Source organism: Dama dama, chromosome 19 (assembly GCF_033118175.1).
Source record: "Dama dama isolate Ldn47 chromosome 19, ASM3311817v1, whole genome shotgun sequence".
NCBI lineage: Eukaryota > Metazoa > Chordata > Mammalia > Artiodactyla > Cervidae > Dama > Dama dama.
Window position 1 is genome coordinate 70,712,203 of NC_083699.1, and position 15,402 is coordinate 70,727,604.

General features: G+C 40.1%; 1 long non-coding RNA gene across 1 annotated transcript in view; it reads right to left on the bottom strand.

The window, feature by feature from the left end:
- Positions 1–3,879: 3,879 nt before the first annotated feature.
- LOC133073994 (uncharacterized) overlaps positions 3,880–15,402 on the bottom strand; it is a 68,813-nt gene continuing 57,290 nt past the window's right edge. The window contains exon 3 of the long non-coding RNA XR_009697073.1: positions 3,880–4,227. This is a non-coding gene — a long non-coding RNA (uncharacterized LOC133073994). The remainder of the gene's footprint in view (positions 4,228–15,402) is intronic.

Below are 15,402 nucleotides of genomic sequence, written 5' to 3' on the forward strand. Positions count from 1 at the left end.
TCAGATGGTAGAGCGTCTGTCTGCAATGCAGGAGACCCGGGTTCGATCCCTGGGTCAGGAAGATCCCCTGGAGAAGGAAATGGCAGCCCACTCCAGTACTCTTGCCTGGAAAATCCCAAGGACAAAGGAGCCTGGTAGGCTACAGTCCATGAGGTCGCAAAGAGTCGGACACGACTGAGCAACGTCACTTTCAATTTCTTTCATAGCTGATTCACTTCACTGTACAACAGAAACTAACACAACTTTGTAAAGCAATGATAGTCCAATTTAAAAAACCCTAAGAGTCTCACTGGTTCTTGTGTAGATTCTAGAATCTGATAAAATAAGATTCTATCTGCAGTTTCATTGCTTACAGTTGTGTAACTAAGAGTGCAACTTATATCACTTCTAGTGAGTGAGTGAAGTTGCTCAGTCGTGTCCAACTCTTTGTGACCCAATGGACTATAGCCCACCAGGCTCCTCCGTCCATGGGATTTTCCAGGCAAGAGTACTGGAGTGGGTTGCCGTTTCCTTCTTTGCTGCAGCTCAACTTCTTAACCTATAATACAGGGATCACAACACCTACCTCAAAAAGCTACTGTGAGGGTTCAACAAAATAAAATAACATGCTTAAAAATTAAAAAGGAATCAATGTGTGATTTAAAAAGAAAGCAGGTATGGATGAGGGTGCTTTATAAGGAGAGGTCCACTGAGAAGTCCTCTCTGACAAAGTGGCCTGAAGACACAGAGAGAGAACTGAAGGAAGTGAAGAAGGGATCCATGAAGCTACATGAGAAGGGCCACGCCAGGAGGAAGAAGCGGCACCCTGAGCTCTGGGTAGGAGCCTGCTTGGCATGATCCAGGACCAGGAAGAAGGCAACAGCAGGAGTGGAGGTCAAGAGCGAAGAAGAAGGGTGCAGGCTGAGAGGAGCCTTCATAAGGACTTTGCCTTTCGTTCCAAGTAAGTTCCAGGGCACTGGTGAGTTTTTCTTTCTTTTTTTTTTTTCTTTATCCAAAATTAAGTCATATTTATTTACTGTTTCTTAAAGCTAAATATTTTTTAATTGGAATATAGTTGATTTTCAAGGTTCTGTTAGGCTCTGCTGTACAGAAAAGTGAATCAGTTATACTTACACATATACCCAGTCTTTTTTAGCTTCTATTTCCAGGTGGTGCTGTAGTAAAGAATCTGCCTGCCAACTCAGGAGACCCCAGAGACTCAGGTTCAATTCCTGGATCGGGAAGATTCCCTGGTGAAGGAATGGCAACTCACTCCAGTATTCTTTCCTGGAGAATTCCACAGACAGAGGAGCTTGGCGGGCTACAGTCTGTGGAGTCAGAGTCGGACATGACTGAGCACGCACACATGAACTCACTCAGATAGGTCACTATAGAGTTTTGAGTAGAGTTCCTTGTGCTTTCTGTAGGCCCTTATTCATTCTTTGTTTTATGTATCAGTTCAATTTAGTCTCACAGTTGTGTCCTACTCTTTGTGACCCCATGGACTGTAGCACGCCAGGCTTCCCTGTCCATCACCAACTCCCAGAGCTTGCTCAAGCTCATGTCCATTGAGTCAGTTATGCCATTCAACCATCTCATCCTCTGTCGTCCCCTTCTCCTCTTGCCTTCAACCCTTCCCAGCCTCAGGGTCTTTTCAAATGAGCCAGTTCTTCACATCAGATGGCCAAACTATTGGAGCTTTAGCATCAGTCCTTCCCATGAATATTCAGGACTGATCTCCTTTAGGATGGACTGATTGGATCTCCTTGCAGTCCAAGGGACTCTCAAGAGTCTTCTCCAACACCACAATTAAAAAGCATCAATTCTTCAGCGCTCAGCCTTCTTTATAGTCCAGCTCTCATATCTATACATGACCACTAGAAAAACCATAGCTTTGACTGGGTGGACCTTTGTCAGAAAAGTAATGTCTCTGCTTTTTAATATGCTATCTAGGTTTGTCATAGCTTTTCTTCCAAGGAGCAAGTGTCTTTTAATTTTATGACTGCAGTCACCATTTGCAATAATTTTGTGTATATGTCAGCCTCAATATCCTGATTTTATCCTTTCCCCTATTTCCTACCCGGTAACCATAAGTTTGTTTTCTATATCTGTGACTGAGCTGCTATTTCTGAGCAGAGCAGTGACACTCTCTGGCATAGGCTTTAAAAGATCATGTGGAAAGAGACTGCAGGAAGCATCAGGCAAGGCTGGGAGGATAGACGCAGGTGACCATTGCAGCCATCCAGGTGACATTTGGTGGGACTTGGACCAAGGTGGGCATATTGAAAGTGGAGGGACGTGGTTTTATCCAAGATGTACTATGGAGGAGAAGCTGGCAGAATTGGACTTAGGAGGGAGAGATAGTGGCGACTCAAGGATGACCCAGGGCTTTTTTCTTCCTGGTAAACAGACAAGCATTTTCTCCAGTTTATGAGTGAGCAACTGAGACCAGAAGGAATACAAGTTGAATAATACAAGAGCACAGAGCTGAGAAAAGATAGCTTCAACTACCTACCACCTGCCAGTTCTTTAGACTCCAGGTCCAGTTCTCCTATTTTGTCAGACTGTGAGGCCATAGTGATATAGAAGAGCATTCTCACTCCCTTGAAGTTTAGAATCTAGCAATGGAATCTGAATCTCAAGATAAATATTAAGTTTTAACTGACTTTGTGACAACTGCCATGTGTGGCAGAGGCCACAGTAATTTTGTGACCTGAGAATAGAGTGATCAGGGTGACCTCAGAGAAATGGGGTAGGAAGAATGTAGAGACAGAAGGTTCAGTGAGATAGTTTCTGTGAAAACCATTATTGCTAGCAGAGTAAGGCAGAGAGACTGATAAGAAGTGCAGGTCATTTCCAGACATCAAAGTGTAAACGTATTTGGTTAGACCTGAGGCTTTGAGTGGGGGGAGGGACTGCAGAAGGGGGTTGGTGAAAAATCAAGCGGTTAACCTTGAGGTTGAAAAGATGGTTTAGAACCAGATTAGAGCAGACATTAAATGCTCACCTAATAGTGAGTGAGCCCATAGCTTCTTAACAGAGATTAGAAAAGTATTCATGCGATTTCAAGGTGATAATTAAGGATATTAGGAAAGCAATAATAAAATTCCCTTCATTAAAACAGGTCACGAATATACTTCTAATTTAATAACAAGCTGGATTAATCGGCGAGGGCTTAGAAGGAGTTTCACAATCAAGAGAGCCTTTGAACTTGATGGGTAATTAATGTCAATAAGAACAGAGATCCCTTTGAAATAATAAGACATTAAAATAAGGTGTGAAAGCAGTTGAGTGGCTTCCATTTGTACAAAACAACAAAACAGCTTCAGGCCAAATGTGTGCCTGACTCGGGAGAGGCTGGAAGCAGAGCTGTATTTGACCACCCGCTAGGCTCTAGAACATTTTCATTTGTTTTGTGGGTGTGGCCAAGACAGAGCAACTGGGAAAATATTTGTATGGCAGAACTCCCTCCATAATGCCTAACTGGTTTGGGGAGCTTGGAAGGTGTGTACTCAATATGAACGGGGGGCGGGGGCGGGGGGCGGCGGGTATTTAGTTAGGTCTTCAATCCATCCCAGGATTAAGTAGGGTATTATGCAAAGAGGACAAGCCAGAAAAATGGTCTCCATATTTCAGTGTAATTTGTGTCCCAAGAAGGAAATACGGTTTCAAATCAAAATTGTGGACTCTGAGAAAACTGTGGCTGCATGCTTAAAAGAGAGAAAAAAAAAAAAACCGATCTTCTTTGGGCTTTTAAAATATATGAACCTACTAGACATCTCTTTTGCTGCTGCGGTAGAATGTTTGGTCCATGTGATTAACAGGGTTTAGAAGTGAAAGTATCTTTAGCAGTTTAGAAGTGCTCAGAGACCAAAAAAAAAGATCAATTTCAGTGCGGTAGAGGGTAGGTAGGTATAGGGGCTTCCCTGGTGGCTCAGAAAAAGAACCTGAGAACCTACCTGCCCAGCAGGAGATGCAGGTTGGATCCCTGGGTTGGGAAGATTCCCCTGGAGAAGGAAATGGCAACCCACTCCAGTATTCTTACCTGGGAAACCTCATGGACAGAGGAGCCTGGCGGGCTACAATCCATGGGGTCACAAAGAGTAGGTCATGATTTAGTGACTAAACAACAGCAAAGGGTAGGTGCAGAGTGAAGAAGAATTGGCCCAACAATTTTAACACCTGAGTAATGTTATTGTACGTTAAGTGTGCTTACATCTTCAGTTTTCCACAGACAGTCTTGGAAATCTGGAAAAGAAACACAAACCTTCAATTAGATGTGTAAATTGTGGAAACATCAGAAAAACAAAACAAAATCAGAAAAAAAAAAAAAAAAAAGATTATCGTTGAACCAAATAAACATGAGATGCCCCAGGAATATATAGATAGGTACAAAGGAGCCTGGTGGCTACAGTCCATAGGATTGCAAGAATTAAATGTGCATTAATTTTTTTAAGCACCATTCTTGTAGAGAAGGGGGACAAAAAGAAGCAAATGTGGAAAAATATGGGAAACCTATTGAAAATGTGTTAATTCCCCCAGTACCCCTCGACTCCCCCATAACTCACCCCGAGACTTAGTGACTAAAACCACCACACATGAGATAAAATGAAAGGCCGCAATGGATTACATATTTCTCGTGCATCCTTGCTGTGTGGGTAAAAGGGAAGATAGGATCCAAGTATGATGAGTGGGGAAGGGAATGGATTGCTTTGCTCTTTGCCTCAGCATATTGTGGTACAGATTTTCAGGATGGATTGGAAAGAGAAACCAAACAATGCGTTTCTCCTCTACAAACCCACGCCATCTGGGATGGTCAGAGGAAAATGGACTAAATTGCAGCCTTGATGGAGGAGGATGAGTAAGCAGGAAGTAGGGGGAGAGGCAGACACCCCACAGATCTTATGGATGCTGTGGAATCTGGAAAGATTGCTAGATATGGAAGAGGGTCTTTTTTCCATTCCTATTCCGTCACTCACATGTGATGTGTCTGTATGTAAATTACTAAATCTTTTCTTTTAGCCACAATCCCCTTACATGATAATGACCTCACAGTGTGTGTGTGTATGTGTGTATGTTTTGCCTTGCTTTAATTTATTGGCACATAAACATAAAACGAGAGTTTTAAGTAAGGGAGTGTGAATTAATCCTATTGACAATAAATGTGGTACCCAAGTGGGAGGTACTGTTGTCATTATTTTTATTGGCGGTGGTTTTGGTAGGTGGAAGTGAGGGTTGACCACATGATCCCTAGGACTGGTTTGGCCCTAGCTAACAAGGCTCTTCCCTTTCTTCACTCCCACACCCCAGTGATGGTTGTGAAAGGGAAAATAGCTTTTATCGTGACAGTCCAGGGGCTGAAAGATACCAGGGAAATGGAAAGCTGTGAGAAACACTTTTAGGTGAACTTCAAATTGTCTGGCTCTCTTTTCTGCTTGTCAGGACTTAAAATCACTTTATGTTCAATGGGAAAAATAGTCTACTCCTAAGTCTCAACCCCAGAATTCTGTTATCCTTCATATTCTTAAAAGTCATTGTGCTGTTAATAACAGAAGAAAATACATTGTTTCCTTATATTCTTAACAGAATGAAATGATGAATTTACTTAAATTCCATCGACTTTGCTTTGACACAAGGAATAATTTTTTGGTGTTTTAGTTGAAGACCCTACAATAGATTCCCAGAAAAGGTGGCTTATCTGTCCAGTATACCTTTAAAAATAGGGCAAATTCCTGCCTAACTTTAAAAAGACAGATTCCATTGCATTTACACTATTTTATTATATTTGGCCTGTAGATCAGTATAATTTTTCTGACATAAGTGGCTCGTCATTAAATTGCATCCTCACTAGAGTGTAACCAGATTTGGACTACAACACGGTCTAAGGTCATATTTCATAGACGGTATGGTGGCATACACAGGCCGCACAAAACCAGACCTCATGTACTATGGTTAAAGGGTGAAATTCAACCTGCTCTTCATCTTGCCAACAGTCATTACAAGATACTTTTGCACAAAGACCTCAAGCAGGCTCATAGCGACCCCAGAAGCTTCTGCAGAATGACACGAGTGTCTCAAATTTTGTTTCATAATTTCTATTCCCTATCATAACCCACAGTAGTAACACAATAACCTTGATCATAATCCAGCTTTCTCTCTACAAAAGGCATTGAAAACAATGAAAAGTGGGCATGTTAGTCTCTCAGCCACATCCGACTCTTTGTGACCCCATGGACTGTAGCCCAGCAGGATTTCTCAGTCCATGAAATTCTCCAGGCAAGAATATTGTAGTGAGTAGCCATTCCCTTCTCCAGGGGAATCTTCCTGACCCAGAGCTCAAACATACATCTCTTGCATTGCAGGCAGATTCTTTACCATCGGAGCCACCAGCGAGGCCCACAAAAAGGCATTACTTGATTTATATTCTGAAGAAGCAGTTGTTCAGGAGTGATACCAACTTATTCAAAAATTGAAATTATTCTCTTGGAATCGGTTATCCATTTTATGATGTAACTATGATAAATTTTATATTTCAACTTCAAGTGTGTTTCTTGGGTGAGGTTAGCATTTAAACTGGTGAAGTAAAAGCAGATCACTCTCTAAAATGTGGGTGGGCATTGTCCGATCTGTTGAAGGTTTAAACGAGATAAAAAGACCAACCTCTCTGAGCAAGCAGAAATTCTTGAGACCACCTTCAAACTTCATCTGCATCATCAACGCCCCTGAACCTCTAATCTGCTGGCCTTTGGACTGGAACCTGGGGTACTGGGGCTTTCAGAAAGCATGGCAGCCTCTTTCACTTCACAGTGAGAAATCTAGATTCCCAGACTGTGTCAGTTCTGATACCCATTGAGTGTCCCGGGGTGGCCCACTCCCCTTTCCTGGGGTTATCATGTGCAGAGTGAGGTGAAGACACCACCTGCCATCTCAGCGATGGCGTTTACTAGATAAATCTTATGAGGTTCTTTGAAGATGAGAAGAGTTACACACCCACTCTGTTTTATTGTTATATCTCACACTTGATCATATTCTTCCTAAAAGATCTCCACCACGATTGGTGCGCCCTTTGAGTTTTAGTGGCTGGTTTCTGTGGTAGATTTTATATCTCAGTAAAAGGGTTATATAATGTTTTGATTGTTTGGGGTGATTTTCCTAGACATCAAAGACATAATTTCTAAAACCTCTAAACTGGTTTCTATTTGTTTCTTTTATATAAGCCAGGACACAACCCCTCCTTCAGGGATGTTGTACCTTAACCCAGAGAGCCTCTTGGACCAGTTGAAAGGGAAGGATGGCTGGCTCTTCACTCTTCTGTCTATTGCAGGAGATAATTGATTCACAATGATAACACTACTCTTAGCTTAAGTCGTCATCAGTTTTTCCTGAATTATATTTTCTTCCTCATTTCAGAACCTGAGGCATAGCAGAGAAGCAGTGTGATATTCACCATAAAAGGGCATAAATTCAAGACTTATACACATGTAAACCAAAATTGTTCATTTTCCCAAATACTGTTTAACAGTCTGAATGTATATGTGGCAACCTTTGTTTCCCAGATGTATATTAAGTCTTGCATTTTTCTTTCAGTGTGTGCCAGTAAAAAGAAGAGGGAGCTAAAAGAATGCTCTTCTTTCTGATGACGAAGATGGGAGGGGTATGAAAATATTTGCAAACCATTCCCAGATTCTCACATTCCCAGGGGCAAAAAGCAATGAAACTTTGGATCAGAGAGTTCCACAGAGGCTGCCTAATTCCTAGCACTAATCAGAACCCAGCCCGTACCTCAATCTCCCCTTCATGTTCTGCCTAATGTTCTCTTTCTGCCACCATCAATTCAAATTTTTTGTGTTCCTGACACTGAAAAATGTGTCAAGAGGAAAGATTACTATGGTCAACAAGCAAACATTAATAAAAATATGAATCATAAAATCATGCCTCTAAACATTGATTTAGCTTCAGATAAAGATAGAATGTCATCTGTGAGATGTTCCTAAGTCAAATTATTTAAAAAATGACACTAATTACACATCAACTTAGTTGTCGCCAAAGATTGGTTCCACCTAAATTGAAAACCCCAGAAGGCGTAGTGTTTGATTTCTAAAATGGCATGGAACAGACAAGGAAAGTTCCTCTGGTAGATGACAGAATCAGGATTCCGGAATATCTCAGCTGGCTGTGATGATGGCCTGAAACCAATGATGTGAAATCGACTAAGGATAGAAAGGAAAGTCAGCACTGAGATTCAGAAAGTCAACTACGAAGATACAAAATAGAGAGACCTATTTAAGTTGAACTTCCTTGGGAAAAGGGACCTGGTTGACTGCAAATTCAGTTCAGGTGGTTGTGACTTGGGTCGATAAAAACACTAATGTATCACACAGATTGCACTATAAGGTTTATAGTGTTCATAACAGTGGGTTTAAGGATATAATTCATTCATCTGTTTTTTTCATTCAGCAGTCATGCTGTATGTAGGGAATGGCAAATGTCCAGTCTAAGGAACAGAGCCACTATGCAGCTTACTCTGATGATGCTGTTATAAGAATTCAGGATCTATATCCCAGATTTTCACTTTTTTAAGGAAGACCTTTAAATCTGGATTGTCATATGAAAAAAATTCCAGTTTCCAAATACCCTGAATTAGAAAAAAAGGCTTTGTCTAGCCACAGGCTTCTCATTTTTACCTCTGTGTTAGCTCTACTGTCTGGATCTTAGGAGAGAGATGTTCATTGATGATAAATGCTTGGTTTTTGTCATCTTGTAAGTCATCTTGTAAGTGGCAGTACAGTCAATAGAAGTGAATGAACTCAGCAGGGAGGAAATAATATTTCCTGCTTTGTTTTCGGCTAACTACATATTGTTTTAGAATTCATTTTAATTCATCTACAGATCTTCTTGAATTACAGTGGGGCTACGTCCTGGTAAACTCATCTTAAGTTGAAAATAGTAAAATATTTTCCAAAATGCAGTTAATACACTTAACCTACCAAACATCATAGCTTAGTCTGAAGTAAAGTGAAGTGAAAGTCGCTCAGTCATGTCCGACTTCTTGCGACCCCATGGACTGTATAGCCTGCCAGGCTCCTCTGTCCATGGAACTCTCCAGGCCAGAATCCTGGAGTGGGCAGCCTTACCCTTCTCCAGGAGATCTTCCCAACCCAGCGGTTTGAACCCAGGTTTCCCACATTGCAGCCACATTCTTTACCGTCTGAACCACCAGGGAAGCCCTGGTGGCTCAAGCTAGCCTAGCCTAGCCTACCTTAAATATCCTACACTGGGCAAAATGATCTAACGCAAAGCCTATTTTACAACTAAATGGTGAATATCTCATATAATTTAATAAATACCATATTGAAAGTGAAAAACAATGGCTCTATGGGTACAGAAAAGTGTATTGGTTGTTTACCCCCATGATTTATGTGGCTGACTGGGAGCTGTGTGTTGCCACTGCTGCCCAGAATCACAAGGGACTATCATACCACATATCGTTAGCCTGGGAAAAGATAAAAATTCAGAATTTGAAGTATGGTTTCTACCAAAGGCATATCACTTTCACAACATCCTAAGGTTGCAAAATCATAGCTTGAAGCATTGTAAGCCAGGGGCTGTCTATATTGGCTTTGTAGCTACACCACTTTGCATTAATTTTTAGCTGTTGCTCTAGGGACTGATTATACATTTTTTAACAGTCCACTTAGAGTTAATATCATATCACTTCATGTAAGTGCACAAACTTAGCAATTATATAGTTCCGGGTTTCCTATCCTTTATGCTTTAATTGGCATAAATATCATTGTTGTTGTTGTTCAGTTGTAAGTAGTGTCCGGCTCTTTGTGACCCTATGGACTGCAGCACACCAGACTCTGTCCTCCACTATCTCCTAGAGTTTGCTCTAATTCTTGTCCATTGAGTTGGTGAATGCTATCTAACCATCTCATCCTCTGCCATCCCCTTCTCCTTTCACCTTCAATTTTTCCCAGCATCAGGGACTTTTCCAATGAGTCGGCTCATTGGACCACGCATCAGGTGGTCAAAGTATTGGAACTTCAGCTTCATCATCTACATGCTTTATAAATCTCATAGTACAAAATTGTAATTTTTTTGCTTATAGTCTTTTTTTATTTACCCACATGTTTCCTATTCCTAGTGTTCTTCATTTTTTTCTCTGAAGAGTCAATTTGTACTTAGCATCAATTTTCTCAGTCTGGAGAGCTCCTTAAAGCATACCTTGCAGTACAGATTGCTGACAATAAATTTTCTTAATTTTTACTTAATTAAAAATGGGTTTATTTTGCTTTCATTCTTGAAGTTTCTTCTCATTAGATATAGAATTCTAACTTGAAAGTTTTTTTTTTTTTTTTAATCATTTCAACAAATTGATTCATTGCCTTTTGGCTTCCATAGTTTCTTTTTTTTTTTTGCTTTTTTTTTTTCATTTATTTTTATTAGTTGGAGGCTAATTACTTTACAATATTGTAGTGGTTTTTGCCATACATTGACACGAATCAGCCATGAATTTACATGTGTTCCCCATCCTGATCCCCGCTCCCACCTCCCTCCCCCATTGGCTTCCATAGTTTCTGATGAGAAGTTATCAGCTACTTATATACTATTGTTTCACTGGATATAACGTGTCATTTTCTCTGGCTGCTCTAAGAACTTTTTTGTAATCTTTGGTTTTCTTTAATCACAGAGGCCTCATTATGATTTTTTATGTATCTTGACTGAGTCTGCTGAGCTTGACTCTAGAATTATCTCACCAAACTTAGGAAATTTTCAGTTATTATTACTTCAGATATTTTTTTATGCCCTATTGTTTCTAGGACTCAACTTATACATGTATTAGGATTCTTGATATTGTCCCACAGGCCAATATTTTTTCTCCTTGTTCTTTAGACTTTATAACTGTATTAATCTACAGCTTCACTGATTTTCCCGTGTCATTTCCTAGTTGTTAAGCCCATCCGGTTGATTTTTTTCTTCAGGTATTATATTTTTCAGTCCTACTTTGCTATTATTTACAGTTTCTATTTAGCACTTTTCATTTATTACACATATCTTTTCTTCATATTTTGGATGATAATTAAAATATTTACTTCAAAATCCCTGTTTGCCAATTGCAATGTATGGGTCATTTTGAAACCAAATTCCATTAAGTCTTTTCTATAAAGTTTCTGTTATGTTTCTTGGTATGTTTAGTAAGTTTGTCTGTATGCCTAATGAAACTGAACATTGTAAAAATATGTTTTAGGGACACTGGATTCTCCATTTATATTCCTCCAAAGATCATTGATTCTTTTGCTTTGAGTGGGCAGTTAATTTGGTTAGAATCAAGTTCTAATTTTGTCATCCTTGTGGTGGGCAGCAGCTAAAATCTCTGTTTACTTCCTTTAGCCTCGCCTGAACTGTTTGGAATCTTCCTTATGCATATTTCAAGGATAATTCAGAGACATAGAATTTATGCAACAAATCTTATATAGAATTCTCTGGCTATCTCCTATTTCGTTTGGTCTCCCCAGAATAGGTCTTTGGGCTCTTCAAGTCTATCCAAGTTTTAGTTGCCAGACTGAGACCTCCTATCTGGCAAAACAAACAGTAACAACAAAACAGTTGCAAGAAGATTTATCAGTTATTATTTCCTTCTTCCAAATATCACTGCCTCTCAGTCTCTGCCTTAGCTTTGTGTCATTTTGTGTCTTTCCAATATCTTCAGTAATTGATACTTTCATATTTTTCCAGAATGTGTAACTGTTAACTGTGATACAGACTGTACAACAGAGACTGCTCTGCTGTTACCAGAGCAAGGAATCCAAACAGGTAAAGTGGAGCTAAGAGAAACCGCTCAATCCACTTCCACTAGGCAAGTTAACTGGGTTAGCTATTCACAGTGGTCATCTGGTCTAGAATTCCATCTATCTAATGCTCAGACTCCCAGATTCACTGAGGCCTACATTTAATCCTCTCAACTGAACTGATAGTATAGAAACAACTAGCTTCCTAACTGAGACCCCTATCTCTGAAGTTGTTCACCCCAAAGCCACTTTCTATACTGTTGTGAAACTGATCTATTAATATATACAAAGAATGCCGTGTCACTTCCCTTCTTAAGAATTCTTCCTTGGCTCCTGTTTTGCTTACAGAAGAAAAATGAGGTTTCTTAGCAGGGTGTGTAAGATCATATGAAATTTGAAGTCTGGATGTTGTGGCTCCTCTCTAGATATTTTATCACCCCTGTCCTAGCCCCACTCCCACCAAGGGCACTGCGCCCTGCTGCTGCCGCTGCGAAGTCGCTTCAGCTGTGTCCGACTCTGTGCGACCCCACAGACGCCAGCCCACCAGGCTCCCCCGGCCCTGGGATTCTCCAGGCAAGATCACTGGAGTGGGCTGCCGTTTCCTTCTCCAATGCATGAAAGTGAAAAGTGAAAGGGAAGCAACACTGTGCTCTAAGGACAAGCAAATCTTGTTGCGATGTGAAAGTCACCTGCTTGTTCACAGTGCCACATACTTGGAATTAACATCACATTCCCCTGTGTTATTTTTCACATTAGCCATTTGACTCTTGGTATTATAATTATATGATAGACTTATTCTATCACAGACATTAGACTATAATGTCTACTTGAATTTGTAATACAGATATGTATTTTATTATATATATATATATTTATTATTATTATATATTTTCCACATTGAAATGTGAGGATCATAGTACCAAGGAGTTGGTTTGGTTCACAATAGTATCTCCACTACTCAGAAGAATGCCTGACTTATAATAAGCACTTCAGTAAATATTTATTGGATTAATATTGCTCTTGTTGGCTAAGATTCCCTCTCGCTCCCTGCCCAGAACCATGGAGCAAGGGCATTCTGAGAACCCAGGGTCAATTGTTCTCTTTTTCCTCTTAACTTTCCCTCATATATAATTAGGTCTTCATCCATTTTTCCATAGAACCCACCTTCCTTATTTCTCCTTCTTGTTTCTCTGCTTCTGAGTTTACCACTGTACCACAGTATTAAAGCAAAATTACTCATGAATTGACTTGTAGTATCATTCATGGTCCGTATTCACTGCATAAGTCGTTGTTCCCTTTAGAGTGTCTGCCTTTCTGGCTTGGCTCCCTGTTTGAAGAAAAGCTCTTTTGTCCTCATCAAGCCCATAAATAAGGTCTAAGACAGACTTGATTATATGAAATTCGAGATAAGGGTGATGTTTCAATTATAAGTGTGATTTTTTTTTTTTTTTTTTTGCATCTAGGGAAAACCGAAAATAGTTCATCAATTATTCTAGCAGCCTTAGACATAAATTAGGAAATTACAGGGAAAACTGGTAGTTGGTTTTAGGACCCCAAACCAAAGTGCTCTTTTGGATTTATTATTTTCTAATATTTGCAAGCCACCTCAGGATTAAAACTTCAGGCTTAATTTTTTCCATACTGAATTTGCGGTCACATCACAACCAAGTACTTTGAGATTAATTATGTACACTCACTCATTCAGTCAGCAAGCATTATCCTAGCATTTCGAGAACAAGCTCTTTTTACCCAAGTCTCGAATGAATTGGAGTAAATGACAGAGTGTGTGTTAGGGTTAGTTGCTCAGTCCTGTCCGATGCTTTGTGACCCCATGGACAGTAACCCACCAGGCTGCTCTGTCCATGGAATTTTCCAGGCAAGAGTACTAGAGTGAGTTGCCATTTCCTACCACAGGGGATCTTCCTGACCAAGATACCGAACTCACATCTCTTGTGTCTCCTGAATTGGCAGGCAGATTCTTTACTGCTGGGCCAACACACATCATATGACATAGTGACAGGTAAATTAACTCAAAGCACAAATGATCACTGAAGAACACTTCTACTTTTACCACCCAGGGGAAAGATTTGTAAGTGCTGAAATTGTTTCAAAAATTCTGTAAGTCTATCATAAGTCATCATCATAAAAGAAGGTAAGAAATAGCCTATTGTAGCCCCCCTCTGAAATTTCCTTTCAAGAAATGAATATAGTTGGGTAGGGGGAGTTTTCAAAGTGAAACAACTCTTTTAACCCTATTAATCTATTTTCTAAGTCTTGATAAACCCCCAGAAACCTGGATTGCTGTTTGTTCACTGCCCACAAGATGGTAGATAAATATTCTCCAGAGAGCAAGTACACCACCACCTCTTTGGTGTTTCTGGTAATACAAGAGTTTTTGAAAAATGTATATATGTGTCTGTGCACACAACGATGCATACATAAATCACAGACTTCCCCGGGAATGAAACGTTGAGGTCCTGTGAGCATATTTCAGCCTTTAACTTAGACACTGAGGCTGCACGCCCAGTTATGACACATAGCCCATGTTTATAAAGTCAATTTAATTTCAGTTGTTAGTATCAGTTACCATCATTCCAGATTTAAAACCACCAGCCCAGAGCCCTTCTGAGTTCCTACAGCCCCTGGTAGCTTACCAGGCATCCGGCACTTTTATGCACACTCCCTTATATTGTTCCTGGACCATCTACTTAAACAGGCCTTTTCTCTTCATTTTATTATAAATTCTTGAATCTTGGGATCATGTCTGATGTTTCTCAGAATCCTTGTTAATGTCTAGTCCAGAAGGCTGTTCTAGCAAATGCTCCAAAAAAAGTTGTTGATTGAATCAAATGGATTTTCAATTTTATGAAAAAATATTTTTAGAGTAAAGGAAATATTCACTTTTGTGTTTGGAAAATAAGATGATGAATATGTCTAAAAAGGTGGGAATGGAGTGACATCTTACAGGCTGCAAGTTTCCACATCAATGAATTATTTCAATATAAAACCCCTAACCCAACTTCATGAGTAAAATAATAGAAGACAAAACAGAGAATGTGATAAGCTGCGTTTAGTATTCTCACTTCAAAATGCATTTCCACCGTAATCGATGGAGAAAAAAATAACAGAGTTGTCAGTCTTTTTTTGAGAGGAGGCATGTGTGTTTTCTCTCTCCTCCACTCCCTCCCTCTCCCTGTCCTTTCCCCCTTCTGAAACTGAGTCAGACCAGCCATATTTCCAGTTAGAAGTTGGCACTGGAGCCCAGCAGCTGTTCAGAAATGTCCAAGTGGACAGCAAATGGCGCTCATGGAGTTAACGGCGGTGACTCACTTGGGATATTCACAGCAGGTCAGCTGAAACCATCCCCTGCTGGAAAGGGAATTTAGTCCCATTGGGCAAGAGCCCAAGAAAATGAGCTGAGCTTGATAATGGCATCATGTCTCTTCGTTGCCACTGGTTGCTTTGCTGTTCTCAGTTTTCACAATTTTTTTTTTTTTTTAAAGGTGGATTTTTTTCTAACGCAATCATGAACAGTGATGGGAAGAACAGGCTGAGCAGCTGTTGACTGTTTGAAATCACAGAGGGGAGGTTTGGTATCTGGACATGCTCAATACAACTGGTCTTGCAAGCT